The following is a 10,911-nucleotide window of genomic DNA, read 5'->3' on the forward strand; positions in this document are numbered from 1 at the left end:
AAAATGCCGTTTTGTTGTTGTTGTATATGTTGTGTGTTGTCTGGTCACTCCAGTAGCAGCAATGTGGTTCTGTGTGTGAATTCTGTAAAACATTGCAGTGTTAAAAGCATTAACATTATATTCTAATCCTTGGATTACAACAAATTCACTGTACCTGTCGCGGGATTCTGGCTGTGAGGATGAAAAATTGATGGAAAGCTGCCTGACGAGGATGACTGCTGTGGTGGGTAGGTTTCAGGTGTAGGGCTCGGTGTGACGGTTGCGTGTATGGACTGGAAGTGGGGGGGAGGGGTTGGGGAAACTATAGGCTAGGGACTAGGAGTAGATGTAGGGCCCAAGGTGAATAGAGGTTTAGGAGTGGTGATGGTTGCTGGCTGTGAATAGACTGGATTGTGGGTGGGGGGAACTATAGGCTGGGGAGTAGGAGCAGATACAAGGCCTTGGATGAGGGGAGGTTGAGGAGTGGGGATGACAGGATGTTGGGTCACAACCCTCGCTATTTGTGGGTTTACTGCAGAGAGAAAGAGTCAGAACATTGAAAAGAATGGTCAACATGCATATTCAAATTCATGTTTGGCATAGTAAAAAGATGTACCTTGATTGGTTTCTGTTGCTCTTATCTGCTCCAGTATATCATTGGCACATCTGCTGTGTGAAACATAAAGATTAAGCATTTCAATAATTGCCACCCACATGTATTAAGATAACTGACTTCTCACTTTTTTTTTGCTCACCAGTTGTCAGTCTTGGAGCAATTTCTCTGCTCCCTCTTAGCATTACAGCACCCTGGCTAGCTCTCACGGTTACACAGACTTTGTCCTCCATTGTTTGTGATCCAAACCCTCTTCTGTAAGTGCCTTATGTATACATGCATATTAGAGGATGGATGCCCGACGGTACCCGACGGGCCGGGCCGGGTTCGAACAGATTTTTAGAAAGGATGCTCGGGTCGGGCTCGGTCACCTCAGCGCGATAAGGCGTTGAACATTTTGAATTTAAAACAGCTTATTATGTAGGTAATGGCACTTGTTGCCCCGTGTGCATTGATGCGCTCATCTGTTGACATTTCCGAATGCCTTCCTACAAATTGTCCTTTTAAACCTAGCTAATTGTCTGACTACTCCACAGACTTGCTCTATTGTGTGGGTTATAATTGCCAACAAGTTGTGCCTGAGTAGTAATTGCATAGTGTTTTTACAGTTGTACTGATGATGTTGTTATTACAATTGTCAAATAAACCGATTTATTAAAACTGAACTTTGACTCTGTGTGAGTAATTTTGTTTTCTTTAAGTTATGTGATATGTAGACTCAAAATAGTGGTTACACAAATTTCACAGTATTAATGAAGTTAATACACACAAGATGTGGTTTGTGTTTGATTAGATTAGACAATAGTTTATTCATCACACAGCGGGGAAATTCCTTTGTTACAGCAGCATTTTCAACAATAAGAGCAAAAAAACAAACAAGTAAACACACAAGAAAAACAGGCAAACAGTAGACAATGAGCAGAAGGTAGACTGAAGTAAAGTGGCGTCAAATAAAGGTTTTGTAAAGTGCGGTTGCCGTAGTACATTAAAAAAATATATACATTGCAGTGTAACTAAGTGACATTAAAATTAGATTGAATATGTAATTAAAGTAATAAAGCAAAAGTAGGTAACCATAATATAAATTATATTCACCTGTGACCATGAATAATATTGAAAAAGTAAGTACTTGTGATGGAAAAATATAAATACAGATAAAGATATACAGAGTGTGTGGATTAAATGAAAAACCGGAACAGAAACTACAACACTATCAGGTAGTGCAGGTGTTGTAGAGTCTGACAGCGGCCGGGATGAAGGACCTGCGGTACCTCTCCTTCTTACATGGGGGGGGGTATCAGTCTGCTGCTGAAGGAGCACCTCAGGGACCCCACAGTGTCATGTAGGGGGGGGGGAGGTGTTGTCCATGATGGATGTCAGCTTAACATTCTTCTCTCCCCTGTATTTGTATGTTATTCTCACAAACCGAAACAGGAAAACAAACTTTGTATGAGTTAATTGATTATTCTGGTTAGGTTTAATGCCATTAAATGACTTTTTACAGTGGTCAAGATAATCCGATATTTTAACCTTACAATTGACTGTGCGTGTGTGTGTGTGTATGTATATAAATGTACAGTATGTATATATATGCATATGCATTAGAGTGCGGATCGGGCCGGATTTTTCTGTCCGAGCCCGGCCCGCGTCCGACAGAGCAGTAACCGAACCCGACCCGAGCCCGACAGGCATTAAGATATTTCTGTCCGAGCCCGACCCGAGCCCGACACAGTTAAAATCGCATTTGTTTCTCATACTAATGACAAATGTACGTTTGTGTGGAAAGCCCGCTTTTATTAAGCAATTGTAGGAAGGCATTGGGAAATGTCAACAGATGAGCGCATCAATGCACACGGGGCAACAAGCGCCATTACCTCCATAATCAGCTGTTTTAAATTCTAAATGTTCAACGCCTTATCGCGCTGATGTGACCGAGTCCGACCCGAACCCGAGCATCCTTTCTAAAAATCTGTTCGAACCCGGCCCGGCCCGTCGGGTACCGTCGGGCTCGGGTCGGGTAACCATCCTCTAATATGCATGTATACATACAGTATTTGTATATATGTACAGTTTATATGTATATACAGTATGTATATGTATATATACATATGTATATACATATATATATATACACACACATATATATATATATACACACATATATATATCTCTATGATCAAACATTGTAAACCTTTAGACATGGTGGTGGTGAAAATCTGAATCCTGACTTCTTGCAGTGTTTTATCAACAAGTGATGTATGTATTTATGTGCCCTGTTTCTCGCATATCTATGGATGTATTCATAAAATCACTGTTATTATTCAACGTGTCAGTCCCATATGGTCTAGCAGTCTGGATTCTGCCTAAATAACCTTTACACACATTCTTAAGGAGTCCTCTGGAGACTACAATCAGTAGATCTGAGAAAGCTTTCAGTTAGTTTGATTTTACATTAATTTGGCCTAAGTGGTGCCCAAAAGGTCTTGGTTGCTAAATTGGTATTTAGCTGGTGAAAGTCTGCAGAAAGATCTGTACGATCTCTGACATTGCTCCTCTATTAAATCAGAGCTGTAGTTACGTATGTAAAAAGGCAAAAAAGTGTAAGATTAACTCAAGAACACTTTGCATTCAGTCTCAAAATTAGGAATCACATCACATTCCATTCACATCCCGTGCAATGTATTGCCATTGTCAAGCACATTGCCACCCTGGTGACTTTTTTCCATGTCTCCATGAACACCCATATATTTGGGCTGACAGTTGAGAAACCTTCCCTTCCTATGACATGGATGACGGAGAACGTACAATATCATGACGTTTAATTCATTATATTATAATTTTAAAGTCCTACTAATCCTCTGTTGGATCAGTCAGGATGGCCGAGCGGTCCAAGGTGCTGTGTTTAGGTCGTTGACTCCACTGGAGGCGTGGGTTCAAATCCCACTTTTGACAAGTAGCATTTTCAACTGGAACTAATGTCTGAGACATGATATTGGGAATAAAGAATTTAGCAGTTTGTATTTGTATTAGCCATTTGGCCAAGCTTTTTGTACTTACTTGTAATATGGTTCATTACTGTAATATGCATTGCATTATGGGTAGTAACATTTAATATACAGTGATTTACTGTATTTTTTGAATTTGCTGTAGTCTCCTGTAAAACCACAGCAGTAGTGCTACTGTAGTGAATAAGACAGACTTAAATATAATTGTTCGCTCATGTTATAGAAGCATAGAAATGAAATGGAAAAATAAAATTTAATTTTATAGATTTATAGATTTTACATTTTATTTCTCATGGTTTTAGCAGTGAAGGTAATTTAAAATTGTGACATGCTTTCCAGCAGTGTAAATAACTTATTGAAAGTTGTAGAGACAAACAAGAAAGGGATTACGGATATAAATGCTTGACCGCCATATTTGACCTCTGACCTCACGACTTCTAAAGAATAGCGGGTAGATACTTCAAAGGTGTTGAAAGAAGTAGCGGCTCCAGACATCAAAGGAGGACCGGTTTGGTCCGTGCTCACCAGAGTCCGGTCACACACTCTACTCAGAGAGAGCTGGAGCAGCGTTAAGGTAAGATCAATCTTTAATAATTCTGTGACATTAAAATCTCTGCTGATAGCCTTCCCAAGCGGTGACGTTAGCTTACCGACCTGTGTCATAGCTAGGCTAGAGCTAGCTGTTAACTAGCTTCCCCCCCGAAGGAAAACGTAGTCTCGCTCCAACCTAACATTTTCCCCGTGGTGAGGATTAGCTAGCTCTAATTACGACGTTCGGTAAAGCTAACACAACTCGTTAACACAAAATGTGCTGTTTGGAACATCTTTATTACTTTATATTAGTGGAGGTAAAGTTAACATTAAACCGTTACCTTTACATTTGCCCATCTGGCTAGTCAACATTTAGGCTATGTCTTTTAAAAAAAACACACAAAAAAACACCCATTCTATATGTCGGGGGACAAGAAAAGCGTCATTAAGTAATGTTAATTACTTAAATGTATGGAAAGGGAAAAAAATATTTTTTTGTAGTTTTTTAGCTAAAAAAAGACGTGTGCTAAATTTAATTCAATGTTAACCACATTTAGCTCTAGTTTTGGTGGAAAATTCAGTGTCTCCAGCATTTATGGAGAGCAGTTTTTGTCTTGGCTTCAAGGTTTGGACACTTAAAACCATCCTTATGTCCAGCAAAGATTTGCCTCAGTGCCTTACTTTGCAGTAGTATTATTGCTTTTTGTAATGTGATATTTCATTGAATTCATCCTTTTTAGTTAATGAGACCTAAGCTAAAGAGTGTGTAACTCAAACAATATGGTGTTAGGAGTTGAGTCTATAGCTAGCATGGTTTATGGGGGAAAAGAAAAGTTGAATTTAAAAATGCATTTTCCTAGCCGCTTAAACTTAAATTTGACGGATTTGACAAGTTATTTACGGACTATTTATAATGGCATAGTGATTAACGTTTAATACATCACATAACATTCTGTGTTATTCTAACAATATAAGAGTTACCTACATTATACTGGTTACAAGCATATTAATGCATGCCATGCAATTTTTTAATCTTGTTGTAATTGTGTTTATAACCCCATGCATGCACTTTAAAAATAATTTTCATCATTTCAAATGTAGAACAACAACCAGTGACTAGAACAACTGAGAGAGATGGGAGGAAGAAGAAAGCTGGAAGAAGGCTTGACCCCATGACCCACAGGAGCACGTGATCCCTTTCAACAATCTATCATCATACAACAAAAAGTATGTACAGGTATACGTTTTGCAACCTGTGTACTCAAGAATTAGAAATATTCTGTAGACATGTGAAAAAACATCAGTACATGGCAAACTATAGGTTTTCTTGTGGAAATGAGCAATGTCCCACTTCCTTTAAACAGGAACCACAAACACATACGTGTGTGTGTGTGTGTGTGTGTGTGTGTGTGTGTGTGTGTGTGTGTGTGTGAATAAAGGGCTGAATTTAAAGATGACTGCTCTTGATTATGAAAATCCTAAACCTGTTTTTCTTTTAAGATTCTTCTTAAGGATCAACCCAGATGAGGGCACCAAGAGCACTGCTACTGTGGGTACAAGGCGCAAGACGGGAAGAGTCGTCCAAAGAAAGGTGACGAGCATCAGCTCCAGAGTCACCACCTTCCTCCAACGGCTCACCGAATTTGAGTGGAAGACATCAAACTAGGTAAGCATTTTCTTGTGTGAGGTAAAATAGTTAACATCAGAGAAATGATTACTCAGTCCGATGAAGTAGTGCAGCTACGTACCCTTCCTGCTCCAACAATGACACAACTAAATCATCTTGTATTTACCACTTGTGTAAGTAGAGGTCACAGTTATGCAGCAAAAGCTACAAAATGTTGTTTTAATTTTAGTTAAAGTTTTCTTATGTTTTTTTGTATAAGTGTATGAGTATAAGAACAACAATCTTTGAAGTTGGTCCAGTACTGAGCGAGAACACTGTGACCTGCAGCTTTCAAAACAGGCTCTAATGTAATCATATAGGGCAAATGTGCGTCGTCAATTTCGTCCACTAAAAGTTCTGTTTTTGCCACTGATGGTGTCAAATTATTATTTTAAGTTTCTGACACCCTTTGGAAAGGATCCTAACAGAGATTGGCCTTTTACTTAAAGAGGAAGATCCTTAGTTAGATCAGTTTTGTGAAACGGCTCCAAAATCATCATCACCAAACCCATCGACAGACAGTTAAAGAAAGTAGAAAGAACCTTTGAATTATCTGGGGACTTCACTACTGGTGACTATTTTGTATACTGTCATATTCTGTTTTTGCACAAGTTTTAAGTTTGTTAACAGTTTAGATGAGAGAAACTCATGATCATTTCTCTGCTTCTCATACAGTCCAGTATGGACCCCCCCACCAGAGCATCTCTGGATTGGAGGCTCCATCTTGGCCTCTCTGTCCAGCCTTCCAGAAGATGTGGCTCAGCAAGCAACAGTACTATGGGTCCGGCCTTCACAAATCCTTCTAAGCAGACTGTTCCTCCTTCCAAAGCCCAACAACTTCAGCTTTGTGGTAACAACCACACCACATTTTGTATACATTTGCAAATACAGGTTATTTAGTTTTCAGCGGGATTTAAATGTTCAATTCGTTTTGAGAGTCAATTCAAATGGTAACTACATTGTTCAGACTTGTATTTGCCTCTGAATGCTGCCCAGTGTTTTGGCGCATATTTAGACATCGTTTTAGTATCACTTGTATGTCAATTTTCTGTTCTTTTGCACTTTCAGAGTTAAAAAATATATTGTTCCTGATGTTTTTACCTGAAAATAAAAATGTATTACTTTTGTACATGGGCTAAAGTCAATTATTTGGAATTTATTAAATTCAATAGAATTTATGTAAAATATTTAAAATTGTTTGTACAGCCAATGCCAAATAGTGTAAAACATTGTGAACCACAATTACAATAAAACTATAATACAGCAAGACAATTTCAGTATTATTTAGCAAATTGTAATTATAATATGATTACTGTAAGGGTATTATACAGTAAAACTAAGTTACAGTAAGGGTACTTTTTCTACTGTAAAACTAAGGTACAGTAAAGGTATTATATTACTGTAAAACTAAGGTACAGTAAGGGTATTTTTACTACTGTAAAACTAAGGTACAGTAAGAGTATTATACTGTAAAACTAAGTTACAGTAAGGGTATTCTAATACTGTAAAACTAAGTTACAGTAAGGGTATTATACTGTAAAAAACATTTACGGTTATGATACTGTAATCGGGTAGTTACAGTAACTTACTGGCAACGTGTTGCCAGTAAGTTACTGTAAGGGTTTTTATACTGTAAAAAGCAATTACAGTTATGATACTGTAATCGCGTAGTTACAGTAACTTACTGGCAACACGTTGCCAGTAAGTTACCGCAAAAATACAATAAAAAGTCTAACAGTGTATCCTTTTGTCATCATTGATGGGTCATAAACACTTCATCTGCCTCTATCTCAATAACAATTCTTTTCATTTTTTCAAACAGTAACTTGTAATGGAAATTTACATTTAACCAATGATTTTCATATTTATTATTCATGATAAGATCTCCAATGCCTCTCAGAGTATATGACTTCTGTATCTTTCCTCTGTGTCTTCTCCTTGTAGGAGACAACTGAATTTGTTATGTCTTTGCATTTTCCCACCAAGGAGGGCTCGCTGATTCCACTCGGAAATCAAAATGACAAGGAAGCAATTTTAAACAGCAGGGGTGAGTTAAAGTTTCAATTCTGTTAGATAAATTATTTAAATTGGACATTGAGATGGTTTGTGAGACAAATATTGACTGTGATTTAACTGAGGGATTCGGGGAAAGTTATATTTAGTTTTGTAAAAGTTTGGGTTGTGTACAAAACAGGAGAAAGTAGGAGCTAGTTTTTTTGCAATTCTTCTGTTCACACTAGGCACTATTTCACATCTTTTGTCTGTAGTGCTCTATTCTGTCAGGACTTAATTCTGTCTCTCCCACCTCTTCTTTTTTTTTCTTGTTCTGTCTTGGCAAGAATTGTTATGCTTTTGGGTCGTCTGTCCATCTCTACATCAGAATCAGAAAGACTTCACTGATCTGTGAAGGGAACTCTGGAAAAGACTGCTCCTTCGAGCCGGATTTGAACCGCGACCTAAGGATTTCAGCTTTATACCTCTACAGTCAAGCGTTGGTGGTATAGTGGTGAGCATAGCTGCCTTGACCTGGGTTCAATTCCCAGGCATTGCAGTAGCTTTCTTTGAGTGATGTTACTTGCTTTTTTTTTTTTTTTTACAAGAAGTCAGCAGAAAGGTTACTTGCCCAACCTGGTTTGATGAAATCTCTTTGAGCTGCATGATTATGGCCAAAATGATAATGGCAATTACTTTGATCAATATGGAGATCAAGATTAATTATCACAATTATTTGTTGATTTTCTACTCAAAGTGCTGGAATAGGAGCGTTCACCAACCTCAGGTTAACAAGGAACAATCTCAGCAAGGTGATTGATGGATGATTCTAGTTACTTCACCAAGTTCAGCCCAAATGATACACATACAGACTTGGGTGGCTTCCAGCTATGTAATATTTGAAAGTTGCAGTGATGGGACTTGAACCCACGCCTCCAGAGAGACTAGAGCCTTAATCCAGGGCCTTTGACCACTCGGCTACATTACCAGCATGCAACTCTTCGCCACATCGTGACACGCACAGGGACTGTAACTAATGGTATGCTGTTAATGTTATTGGGAAAAAAACCTTTGCAAGGAAAAAGCCACTTTATTGTAAAATGCCAATACTTGTTATACATTAGAAAAAATGTTATAACACTTTGTCATTTTTCTCTGACATTGATTTTAGAATATTGTAACCAGCATTAAGTGAGTAGGTTTAGGTCTGTGTGAATATGGGCTGAACTTGAGAACATCTTCTTTTGCATATTCACTGTAAAGAGCCATTACTCCTCCATATTGGGCGACAAAATTTGGGTTTCCTGAAAAAAGTTCTTTAAGTACAGGTAAACTTAGAATGCTAAAAAAGAATTTAGAAGAAAAGAAGAAAATTGTTAGAGGGCCAAAAATGAAAAGCACTCAAGATCTGATTTAAATAGAGAAAAATAATCAATGTTCTAATCAGTGGTTGAATGAAGCCAACTGTAATAAAAAAAAAGAAAAAAAAAGAGGGTGCATCAACAGTTACCATCAACCTTTACAAAAAAATCTTTATTATTCCTTTTTTTCTACACTAAAGTGGGTAACAATAATAATAATAATAGTAATATTAATAATAATAATGGTGATAATGTTGATGACAATGATGACAACATGCAGTAACAGTTACATGTGGGATGCTGTTCACTTCAGGAAGGTAGGAATAAATAATACAGTGTATCAATTTTCATTCATAAAAGATGCCAAACAATCCTTGCAATCAGATCAAAACTAAGCCTTTCTGTAAGGTGTGGGGAAGAACTTAACAATGATTATTTATTTGCAATTATTATTTATTGTATCAATATTTACAACCCAGCCCAGCTTTATAACTGAGGAACACCCCAAATTCTGGAAAGTGATTTCCAAATAAGGCAATAAACAGTTTTTAAACTGGAAAACTGGACTAAAATAAAGAAACTGATGGAATATCTGCCTTGTGGACAATTAAATTACTAAGAACAGTTCATTTAAAAGACAGTAGGGGGCAGTAAAATGCCTAGACTGGCGGTAGACTTAATGTTCCACAGTTCGATGGTTCGAATCCCAGCCGTGGCTTGCCCACAAAATTTAAAAACATCAAAAAAAAATTCTTTAAGTGTTCATGGGGGGCTAAAATACCTTCATGTCTTCAATTTTCTCATTTTTCTCTCTTTTCTTCTTTCTTTTTTCTTCCCCTTTCTTCCCCCTCCTCTTCCTTTCTCCCCCCCCCCAACAGACTGTCGTTCCCCAGCTTTGGCGCAGCGGGAGCGTGCAGGGCCCATAACCCAGAGGTCGATGGATCAAAACCATCCTCTGCTACTTCCTAGGCTTTGTATCAGTCTGTTGATGTTTAACAAAGCAAGTGTCTCAAGTGAAATGTCTGCACCTGCTAAATGTTTAACTTAATAGCATGTGAAGTTTTTTTTCATCCATAAAAATAGAAACTACAGTGCTCATACCTGCTGTAACACCCATAAAAACTGGAGCATAAAACATTAAATACATTACACTGCAGTTAATAAATACTGTAAATAGTACCATGTATGTTTAAAATGCTTGTTGTGCTGTCTACCAGTCAGATTACCACAGGAGGTAATATCTTCTGCAGCTTTTTTAAAGACTCTACCATAATACCTGCTGGAGATGCCAGGTCCTCATACATGTAAAGCATGAGCTCTACCACTGAGCTACATCCCCTCAAGATTTTCAGATTTTTGGACTTTTTTTCTGAGATAGACTTAGACGTATCTTTATTAATCCTTTTGGGATGACTCTCGCAACGAAATTGAAATATTTGTGTATGGCTTTAAAACCTGCAAATGGCTGGAAATCAAACCAGGGCAAAATTATTGCCCTGCTATACAAAGTTCACTGCAAATCTTGTAAAACAGACTGAGAAGAAAAACGTTGGTGGAGACTGGTGGCTTCCAGTACCTATGAGATAACACAATATTGCACACGAAGGTACATCTGCAATACGGTAACCTGTGATTTATCAAATTGTGTCATTGGTTTGCTACCACTCTTAAAGTACGCCGCTCGCTGTCGGCAGGATTTGAACCTGCGCGGGGAGACCCCAATGGATTTCTAGTCCATCGCCTTAACCACTCGGCCACAACAAC

At 38.0% G+C, this 10,911-nt stretch overlaps 1 non-coding gene across 1 annotated transcript; it reads right to left on the bottom strand.

The window, feature by feature from the left end:
• Nucleotides 1-10,829: 10,829 nt before the first annotated feature.
• Nucleotides 10,830-10,911, bottom strand: trnas-aga (transfer RNA serine (anticodon AGA)). Its single transcript has one exon. It is a non-coding gene; the product is annotated as a tRNA-Ser (tRNA).

This window comes from Etheostoma spectabile, unplaced genomic scaffold (genome assembly GCF_008692095.1).
Source record: "Etheostoma spectabile isolate EspeVRDwgs_2016 unplaced genomic scaffold, UIUC_Espe_1.0 scaffold00018455, whole genome shotgun sequence".
In the NCBI taxonomy this organism is placed as follows: Eukaryota; Metazoa; Chordata; class Actinopteri; order Perciformes; family Percidae; genus Etheostoma; species Etheostoma spectabile.